This window comes from Limulus polyphemus, unplaced genomic scaffold (assembly GCF_000517525.1).
Source record: "Limulus polyphemus unplaced genomic scaffold, Limulus_polyphemus-2.1.2 Scaffold1483, whole genome shotgun sequence".
NCBI lineage: Eukaryota > Metazoa > Arthropoda > Merostomata > Xiphosura > Limulidae > Limulus > Limulus polyphemus.
In genome coordinates this window covers 219,233-230,708 of record NW_013667093.1, presented here as the reverse complement: position 1 = coordinate 230,708, position 11,476 = coordinate 219,233, and the positions used below count along the sequence as shown (strand labels likewise).

At 33.2% G+C, this 11,476-nt stretch overlaps 1 long non-coding RNA gene across 11 annotated transcripts in view; it reads right to left on the bottom strand.

Moving 5' to 3' along the window:
* Window positions 1–11,476, bottom strand: part of LOC106463789 — a 58,032-nt gene that overhangs the window by 8,674 nt on the left and 37,882 nt on the right. For 7 of the 11 annotated variants that reach the window (XR_002611563.1, XR_002611564.1, XR_002611566.1 and 4 more), the window contains 2 exons: window positions 10,261–10,388; window positions 4,880–5,337 (listed from right to left, as the gene is read on the bottom strand). This is a non-coding gene — a long non-coding RNA (uncharacterized LOC106463789). The remainder of the gene's footprint in view (window positions 1–4,879; window positions 5,338–10,260; window positions 10,389–11,476) is intronic. The other 4 variants (XR_002611562.1, XR_002611569.1, XR_002611565.1 and 1 more) reach the window with 2 other exon arrangements.

Below are 11,476 nucleotides of genomic sequence, written 5' to 3'. Positions count from 1 at the left end.
ATAATAATAATAATAATATAATTAAAATGGTTCACGAGGCACACAAACGAGCAGCTCGTGGGTAATGTAATTCAATAGCATAACGTGACTTGCAGATTCTCCAAGTGATTTACACCTTTTTATGTTGCAGATAGTAGTCAGACACAGTCCAATTGGCAATAAAACAATATAATTTAATTATAAATAGATGTATAATGTTAAGAACTTAGAGGTATTTAGGATAAATGAATGTAGTTTCATGTTACAATTTGAAGTCATTTTAGAAAGAAAAAGGGTAATTTAGGTTTATTTCGATTTTTATTTGGTGGTTACGAGGTCGGTCGAATTAAGTGATCCCGTTTTGAGATACGGTAGAGAAAATAACAGATAAACTATAAAGTTTTACTGAAAAAAAACGTTTGAAATGCATTTGGGAGGTTTCAGGGATTACGCAAAGGAAATTTGAAATTTTTGAGATGAGGAAAAGTATTTTTAATTTTAACATGAAAACTAATTTGCACATAGACTATTCAAAACAAATACTCAATATATTCATGGGCAAATCTTTATTTTATTAAAAATGCTTCACTAAAAATATGATTTTTTGTATGTGAAAAACTTGTAATGTTAACTGAAAGACTGCCAAATTTTGTGAAGATATACATACTATATTGAGAGTTATAAGTATTAAATCTATAAAGACTTTAAATGAGTACAAACAGGTAACATGGTCAGTCAAATTGAAATGTGATGCTCTCCAAGAATTATCTGAATTGAGTTTGGACTTACAAAAGCGCGATATAGACTTCTAAAAGGCGATTCAAAAGATAAAATCTCTTGTAAAAAAATTTTTGAAGAAAGACGAATGATTCTAGGCCCATATTATAAAAAATGCTACCGAAGCCACCAAAAATCTTCATTTCCGATGAGTTTCACATCTGAACAAAGATTGCAAAAAGGACCCTCTGATTAATCCGGAAGCTTTTTACAGAACCTTGAAAAATCGATTGAAAATAGGTTGCCTGATAGTGAAGATGGCAATATAGCACAGTGTGCATGAATTTGATTGTCACCCGAACCAGAGATTCATTGATGACAAAAAACCGTTTCAGCACTTTTGTTTATTAAACTTGTTGGACCGCCCCTTCCACGCATTGACTCAAAAAAATACATAGAGTCATGGTTGCTCCAAAAATGTCACTCAGCAATAGACACCAAAAGAAAGGAATGAAGTCATGATATTGCATCAGTTGAGAACATGATGAAAATTTGGAATTTTCTATAAAAAGGTAATTCAATATGTTTTCATCTCTTAATTTCTTATATGTATGTATGTATATATATATATATATGAGTATCAACACCTTTTTGTTTTAACAAAAAAAAGCACTGGTCATAACTGTCTCCAAATTATTTAACATAACATAATGTTTAGGGACAACAAGGGACTTATTGATCCATTTTGGCTGTCCCATCCTTTAAACTAAAGTAAAACTATTAGATAAAAATCTTAAAACCAGCCCTTATACTTCATATTGTTCTTAAGCTTTCTCTTAAACTCACTTAAATTTACTGCCTCCACAACATCTGAAGGCAACCATTTCAAAGGCCAACCACCCTGTTAGAAAAATAAAACTGTCTTACCTTGCCAAAATTTATATTTGTGTCCTCTAGTCCTACTATTCTCACCTTTAAATATGAAAAAAGATGATGCATCAACACTGTCAATTCCATTTACAATCTTAAACATCTCAATCAGATCCCCTATAACTATTCTTTTATTAAGAAAAAACAATTTCAAAGATATTAATATCTCCTCACTTGATAAACCCTCCAACCCAGGCATCATTCTAGTAACCCTCCTCTGAACCCTTTCCCACAATTCAATGTCCTTCCTAAGGTAAGGAGCTCAAGACTGAATCCAACACTCCAAATGTGGCCTAGACAATGAACTATACAATAAAAGTATAACCTCTTTAGTCTTGTATTCAATATTTCTATAGATAATACCTAAAATCCTATTTGCCCTACCACTAGCAACAGCACACTGCTTGGATGACTTAAGAGAGTAATCAACCATTATTCCAAAATCCCTTTCTTTCATACCACTGTTAAGGTTATTCCCATCCAAATTATACTTATAATTCAAATTATGATAGCCCACATGCATTATCTTGCATTTATAATAATTAAAACCCATCTGCCATTTATTTGCCCAACTCAGTAAATAATCTAAATCCTTTTGTAACGCTGCAGCAGCATCTTCTTCACAGCTAGCAATACCCAAGACCTTAATATCATTAGCAAATTTAAATAATTTATTGGCCATTCCTTCATCTATGTCATTGATGTAAATCAAAAAGAGCAAAGGTCCTAAGACTGAGCCTTTAGGTACCTCATTTGTGACATTAATCCAATTTGACTGAACTGCATTTATAACAACTTTCTGCTTTCTTCCATCCAGCCACTCTTCAATCCAATTAGCTGACCCACACCTTCAGAGATAAATTTTTTACACGCCTTTTATGTGACACCTTGTCAAAGGCTTTCTGAAAATCTAGATGTACCAAATCTACACCATTACCCTCATCTAAATAAGCAGTAACCTTTTCAAAGGTAACCTTAAACTACAAATGTTGTTAATTATTTTTGAAGTATTTATACTGAAGATGGTGTTAGTAAAATTCTGAAATGTGCAAGATCATCCTATCAACAATTTTATGATTTTAGACTTCTGCCAAACAAATCTTGATCATATTTTACACCAACAATAGTCATGTGATACCTGTTTTCTTGCAGTTGGAGGTTTATAGTTCAAAACCCATTATTTATCTGTGTTACCAAGTCAATGCATTTTTCATTTCATGAGTCACTTTTTACAGACCATTTTTCAAAAAACAAATGTCTTGGCTTGACAATAATAAAAATAGGGATATGGGAATGAAGGAGTTAAACTTTCAAAGAATTTCCAGGATCTCATGAAAAAAAAACACTGATTTTCCAGGCTTTCCAATACCAAAATGTTTATTCCAAAGTTCCAGAATATTCATGACCAGTGTGAACCCTGCATTCACATAAAGATGAAAATCAAGAACACACATTTTTAATGGAAAATCTTATTATTCAATACTCTAGGTTACCTAATTTATGACTATTTACTTAAAATTCACAAACCTGATAATTTTGACTGCCAATGATAAACTAATATACAGCTCTCTATATACACAAGTTTCTCCCTTCAATTTATAATACAAAACCCACATTTTCTGTAACAGACCTAAAAATAGTAGCCAATAAACAGATATTATCTGATTTAAATTAAACTACTCAACTGATATAGAAGCATTTGATAACAGAAAATTTAACATTAAAAACACAATTATGAATGAAGAGTCCATAATGTTTACTAAATTTTTCACACAAACTAAAAATTAACTGGCTATTCAAACATACCAAAAAAATAACAGAAATGTTTAATAATTCACAAAGCCTTGCACAATTCTCACCTCCATATCTAGCATTCTAAAGGAAGAACAAAGTAAAAACAAAATCTACAGCCTAGTCTTAAATCATAAACAGTTACAATTTAAAAAAAAGAAAGAAACAAATGATCAACTAAAAGGTTGATTCATTAAATTTCACTCAATCATTGGTTACTATGTAAACCTCACAAAATTAAAATAATGTTTGTTCTTAACACTGTTTTGATTTCTAGAATAACTTAAGAGAACTGTAATTGTTGCTCACAGTGCTCAGTGTTAATAGCTAACTGTTGTGAAAAATACAAATCCACAGTAGTATCAGAGATCTCTAACACACAACAAGCTTAACATTATATATATGTTACTATGTTGGTAAACTGGATCTAATTGATACAGTACACAAGTTTTCTTACAAAATTAGAAAATGCTATGCCCAGACCTATATAATACCCAAATGAGTAAATAATCATTAAAAACTTTTTAGTGACACATCAGGCAAAATTAAGTTTAAAACACAACAGATTAAAATAATTTAATTAAAACCAAATGGTTAAAAAAACATGCCAAATGTATCAAAACAGTCTAGTGTCTTCCTCCATGACTACTTTATGTTGTGATCTCTTGTAGGTGATTAAATACTATTATGATAGTAATATGTGGCAATTGGATGATACAGTTGCACTGGTAATGACGCTAATGTGATTTTGGTCTTCTAGGATATACCATGTCTCTTGGGTTTGGCTATAGCTTTAAAATTTTTCCAATCTAGAATGTGATTTTGTATAAGAATGTGCCGTGCTTAAGCATCACTCTGCCAGAACTTATTGTCATTTGTTCTTCAATATGACATGTCTCACCATAATATAGATTTCATGAGAGTTTTTATAAGGAATTTTACCTACACTACTAATTCTATTTTTGGGTTGGACTAAGATGTGACTTAAAGTTGTGCAAGGTCAATAAACAGTTATAACAATAATTTTATCTGTGTCTTTTAACCTGTTTAGAAATTCCTTTAATAGTTTCAATAGATTTTAAAATTCCTTTTTTTTATTTGTTATTTTGTTTTGTTCAATAAATTGGTTTGGATACTCATTATCTTTCAAGACCATTAGGTTATGCTAATTTTCTTTAACCTGATCTGATTCATTTGAATAAAAATTTTGAGAAATTGTCATTAGCATTTTAATAACCACAGCTTTGTGTGAAGTAAAATTAAGGTATTTTTCTACACTTGGAGGTTGACAATATATAGTGGTAGTTAAAGTTTCATTTTCTTCTCCATAAACCAAAATATCTAAGAATATCATGATTCTCTCTCTGCTGTGAATATAAAATATGATTATAATATTATTGAGGTGACACCAAAAAATTTGATTTTTGTTTTATCCAGAATGGTGAAAGTGTCATCCACATACCTTTTAATTCTGTATAAGAAGTCCTTCAAGTTTTTCATTTCTTAAGATTCCATAACTAAGTCTACTACAATCATTGAAATTGGAAAGTCCATAGTTGCACCATGGATCTGTTAGTAATAGTCTAATTGCCTTGAAACAGGGTGGTATAAAGATATACCATTTGTTTCATATGGAAAAATAATGTTTATATCACTGGTAGATATTATTAACATGTTATTTCAACAGGACAGTGCTCGACCAGACAAGAGCCTTAGCACCTGTAACATACTTGATGAAATATCCTCCAATCAGTCAGTGGAGTCGACAGAGAGGTCCAATCAGCTGGCCGACACATTCTCCAGACATTACACTTATGGATTCTTTATGTTTCTTCACAAAGGACTTGGTTTATGCTAATAAGGTTCCAAGTAAGAAAGAACTGTGTCTACATATCCAAGAAGTCGTCACAACAGTTACTCCTGCAATGTTGTAAAACACTTGTTAGGAGGTTGTATACAGACTGGACATTTTATGTGTAACTCATGATGAGTACGTTGAATTATGGTAACCATATGATGTTAAAAGACTAAAACATTAATTTTGCACGTGTAACAATTTATGTCTGTACCTTAAATGTTTTTCCTGGTATAATCTTTAAAAAGTACTTCCAAAATTATTGGACATCCTGAAGTTTTAATAGTATAAAAATTTTATCTGGTAAAAATGACATACATTTATTTTAACCCTATCGATACGGATCAAAGGCCATGTCATCGTATTTGTTGACTTGAATTCAAAATTTTATTGAATGACTATTTTATGAATTTACATCTATAAATTTAGTATCAAATTGTACAATTATAATTCAAATTTTAGTATTATACATTTGTTAATTTCTAAATTTAAAAGAAAATATTAAAAAAAAACTAAATAGTGATTGTTGTGTATCACATGGGATGTTGAATAAAGCACTGGTTCAAATTAGGTGTTTGTGATGTCCAAGTACAAAGTCTTAAGTTTCTTACGAATTAGGAACTCAAATTACCCATATAGACAACCTAGAATATAAAATAAGAACCTCCTATCTTTTCTATTTGCTGAGATATCACTAAATTTAATGAACCAAACACAGTGGCCCCACCCACCTCTTTTCATTTTTGGAAACACTTCCTTATGTGCACATACTTCCATCTGTGATACATGAATAACCAATTGAAAGCTCAAAATGTCCCACTAGTGGCTTTTGCAGCAAATTTGAAGTACAAGGGTGTCAGTCTTGTTTTTTTTATACAAGATTTCAAGTTGGTAAGGTAAGTCTTTAATGAGCTCGAAATTTTATATTTTTTTAGACCCAAATACATCTTAATTACAAAGCTTGATAAATTATAGTGGAATTCTATGGTACTGATATAGTAATTTATTATTTTTTGGTTATTTCAAATGTATATATAAAACACACAGCCAAGACAAGTTACTTTGTACAGACCAAAGGTAAGTTTTATGTTATTTGATATGGCAACAAGAGTGCACATGAGCCATATCTTTACAACTTCTGTAATGTTAGCCAGACATGGCTGGAAGGTCAATATAATATATATATATATATATATATAATAATAATATGAAATTTAAGCTATTTAAACTAAACATTTGTGTTTTCTTGTTATAATTTGTAGTCATTCTAGAACAAAACAAAAAGCAATATTTATATTTAATTCCTAATTTTTTATGGTGGTTGTGAGATTGATCAAATCTACCAAATCCAAACAGAGATTACTTACTGAAAATAACAAATAAAATATAAAGTTTTTTCTTAACAAACATTTGATAACTATCTGGAGGTTATAAAAACTTTTCATGTGAAATTTGAAAATTTTCTGATGCATAAAAGTATTTTTAATCTTAAAATTAAAATTACTTTGCATGTTAGATAGTCAACATTCCAAAAGAAAAAAGGCATGAGAAAAAATTACTTAAAAAATCTTATACCTTAATAAAATAAAAAAATCTGGTATCTTGCGTATGAAAGCCTTGTAATATTTACTGATAATTTGCACAATTTCATGAAGATACACTTACTAATTTAGAAGTTATAGGGTGAATATATAAGTACAAAATGGATACAAGGTTGGTCCCACAGACCAAGACCATGCTTAGAGAGTTAAGGTCTTGTCTTCATTTAATCTGATTAATTTCATATTATAAGCCTGTTGACATCTATACTCATTAATGTTGTTTACAAGGACTTTTCAATAATCCTTTAAATGAGTAAATAATTAATTACCTGTTACACAGTTAAATATAACAGTTTTCCAAAACATTTAAAAAAAAAAAGGAAATATTTCCGCAATTATATTCATTCCAGCTTTGGATTTCTTATTCACATCTAAAAATATTTAAATTAATAAACAATATCAATTTCAAACTTATATTTGGTACCAATAATTAGAGGTGAGAGACAGAAGGAAGGTAAATAGAAAAGAAAGAACAGTCATCTTCATGAGAGGCTAATGGTTGAGGAAGAATGGTCCGAGTAATGAAGTAAAGAAGTATGGTGGAATAGTGTGTGAGAAGCATCAATAAGATAGATATCTGAATAATAGCAACCACAGGCGAGAAGGAGAAGGAAGGAAGTAATAAGAGAAAGGCAGTGGAAAGAGCAATAATTGGCAATGGTGGAAACCAACAAATTATGGTTGAACAACCAAGTGAAAAGGCAGGAAGATAGGTCACAGTAGGACATCTGGGAGGAAGGAAGAGGCAAATGGACTAATAACAAAAACTTGCCAATTACATTGATAAATAGACAAAGTGAAAGGATGACAGGAATAGGATAAGAAGAAAGCTACATGATCGGAGAGTCTAGTCCTAAGGGCAATGGACCAAACAAATCCCACACGTGGACATGATGGGATGGTACCTGAATGAAAAAAGGATATGTGAGGCGGAAGCAAAAGATGGGGATACTGGGTAAAGGAAGGAGGGTCTGGACATCAATCAAAGAAGTAGAAGAAATAATCAGGACTGAGCTGGCCAAACAGGTGCCACCAGTTGGACTCAAAAAGGAGTGTTGCATACCAATGTAAGGTTCCAAGGGAGACATCAAAGAGAAAGCTAGGCATACAGTAAAAAGTAAGATAAGTCTTGGCTGAAACCATTAACAGCCACAGCCAAAGGATGAAAAACAGGGGATCAGAAGAGAGGAAGCTAGGAGTTGAGAGGAGAGACAAAGGCAACCATGAGAGGTATGTCCAACCGAGAGCAAAACCAGCAAAAAAACCCAGGGATGTAGAGACCACACCATGGGCAGAACATAGTCAGGCCAAGAGAGGTGATATACCACCAGGATCAAAGCCCCCAGTACATAACAAGTAACAAGATGAACTTGATGGAAAAGAACCCAGAAGAGGAGGTCCAATGTCTGAAAGCAGAGAGTCTTAGAACAGGTTCCTCCCAACAGGTGATATATATGAAATAATCATTGAATTGTCAGAGTGGATCATGATTAAATGATCCACTAGAAGAAGAAGGAAAGGGGAACATATTCAACAGAGAGTGAAGTTTAAGCACACTGATGGGAAGGGAATTCTTCCCGTGTCTAAGTGGCAAAAGACATGGTATCATTCAGAGATGCGCCACAACCAAGAGGGAATGACTGTGAAGAAATGAAGATCTGAGGATGGTAATGGAATGCCAATCATGGTATCTGTACAGTCTAGCCACCAAGAAAAATCCACAAGAGGAGGAGAAAGGAGGCTCACAAGAGAGGACAATGGATCCCTAAAAAGGCTCTTCTGGTCTAATCTCAGAACATTCACTGGATGAGGCACATGTGTATTTGCCCCAAAGAAATGAGTGGTTCCAGGGAAGTCCCTGAAGGCAAAATAACCTCACATGCAAGATGAAAATTAAAAGTGCAAACTACAGTGGCCAAACACTACACAGACTGCAGACAAAGAAGTAAAGGCTGAACCCAAATGAGATGAGAGTACAAAAAAATGCCCAGATGTACTAAGTTCTACATAGGTGTGAGAAAAGAAATCGAAAGTGTGACAAGTCACCCCAACGGAGCAGTCTCCTGCAGAAGAAGAGAGGTATGAGAGAAGGATATTTTCCCCAGAATAGGCAAGTAGAAGCCAATCGACCATGCAGAAATGGAAACAAAGTTATAGTCCATGAAGGTCCTCATGACTCGATGAGACATAAGGGACCAACACCTTGCCAAATGGAAAAACACATAATTGGAAGACTCAATTCTGAGGTCAAAACATAAAAAAGCTCCGACACAGCAACCACAGTTAGCAAACGAACTGGGACTGGTTTCTGTTCATTTCATGGTTCCAGATGGAGAATTTCTTTCCTCTTCACTGGTCTTTTTCCTCCAGTCTTTGAGACTACCAATAGGTGAGAGAAAAAACGTAGGGAAGAGGTGTATAGCCTCTCAATGGCATGTTTGTTCAAAAGATTCAAGACCAAATCCATGCGAAACACTGACGATAAATGGTGTCAGAGGGAAGGGAAAAGTGGAGAGAAACTGAAGTTAAAAAATGAAAAAACCTATCTGTTAGAAGAAAACTGAAACCAAAGTCAGGCAAAGGGGAAATGAGACAAATGGGCATCCATAGAGCCTGAGCTGACAAGACAGACATCAGGTAATGGGAGGATGGCTTGGAAGCTGGAATGGGAAGGGTTAGACAGATCTACCTGAGGAACAGAAGTTGAAATGCAAGGTTGAGAAAGACCAGAAATCAGGGAAGAGAGAAAGGACTGCCGATGGAATACCTTAGCCCTGGTCTCCAATGAAACCTGAACTTCACCAAAGACTTTTGGGTGAATAAATGGGGTTCAACAAAAATCCCAGATATGAAGGAAAGCAAGCATACATAAGTGAGGAGTGAGATCAGACCCAAAAATTCCCACCAGCAAAGGAATCAAAGAAGAAGGGAAAGAGCAGAAGCAGTACAGGGTAAGATGGTAAAGAAAAAGGAATAAACTTCTTTAGAAAACCCCTCTAGAGCACAATGAAGTGCCTCAGACAAAAGATGAGTAAGGATAGAGAACATAGAAGGATAGTGAGAAAAAGATGAAGACATGAAAACAGGGAACTGGAGAGCAAAACAGAGAATAAAGGGTCCACTCCCCAAGCAAGCAAAAGAGACTCTAAAGACTGTGAATCTAGGAAATAAAAGGAAGAATGGCTGTAAATCAGGACAAAAAAGTCAAGAATGTGAAGGGGGATGAACATGTAGGTGTGAGTGTGGAGGTGTTCTAAAACAAAAATCAGCATGAACCCTAATATTAAGTGAAGGAAGAAATACAAAATAATACTGAGAATGGATTTCATGGAGTAAAGAATGAGAATAATCAAAAGACACAGTCTAAAGATAAAGAAAGGAACATACCTGAAAAATCATATCTAGAAAGAGATTGGAAGGTTGAGGATTTTTCCCGACCAGTAAGATGGTACCCAAAACAAATCAAGATGAGGGAACAGTTGGTTAAATTTGTTGTCCTCCTGGTTATTCACAAACTGAGAAGAAAGGACATCAGTTAAAGGGACAGGATAAAGGAGGTCCAGTATGCATGAGAGAACCACAACATGCTGTAAATTGGCTGTAACATCCTCAATTGTTAACAAGCCTCCAGAAGCCATAGTAGAAATAGCTCCTGTGTTCTTAACTTAGGTACTTTCACAGGGCAAATTAGAAGTCACATAACTTGAGAATTCATTATGTTAAACAATGCTTTTGAAACAAAAGCAAAGGCAGAATGAAAATACAAGTTTCATTGATGATTGCAAATCTAAGTAAATTGAACAGAGACTCGAAAAAATTCAAATGTTTGTTAATGATAATGCCGAGGAAACAAATGAAGTTATTTCATGTGTAAGTGCTTAAGGGAAGTTATTGTGCATGGAGGTTGTGTTTCCTTCCTATTGGTAGAGAAATACTGTTGCATGATTATGTCATCATGCACCAGTGTAGTTCACATTCAACACGTGAATTTTAGGTGGGAGTTACTTTTCCTTATTTCTTTTGGAGGTGAAGGAGATCAGAATACACAGCAACAAATTCAGTCCATTGTGACCAGCTTAATTTTTGTTTTTACATTATTGAATGCCATCCAATTGCATTTTCTTAAAGCCGCAGTATGTAGAAAACTAAACACTAGTACAGAAACCTTATATTTCGATTTTAATCAATGATTGGTTGTTATACACAACTTACAAAATAATGTGTTTCTTCTGAAAAGTGTTCTAATTTATAGCATTACTTTAGAAAACTGTAACTAATGTTCAATCTTTATAAAATAACTATAATTATTGTGAAAAATATGAGAAGCAGGAATTTTATCAGACATCTATATACATAAAAGAGGAAGTTTATTTGTTTATTTTGTTCGCTATAGGAAACCAAATGGTTGAACTTACAAATTTTAAAATAACTTCATAATAGCCAGTTTTTTACAAGAAATTTAATGGTGCTATTTATTTTGTATTTGGTGTAGTATTTAATGATGAAATTGACAATTAATGATTATTGCGCCATTTGTTAAATAATTTTTTTGTAATAAACATAGAACAATATATGCACAACAGAAATTAAATTATGAGATGAA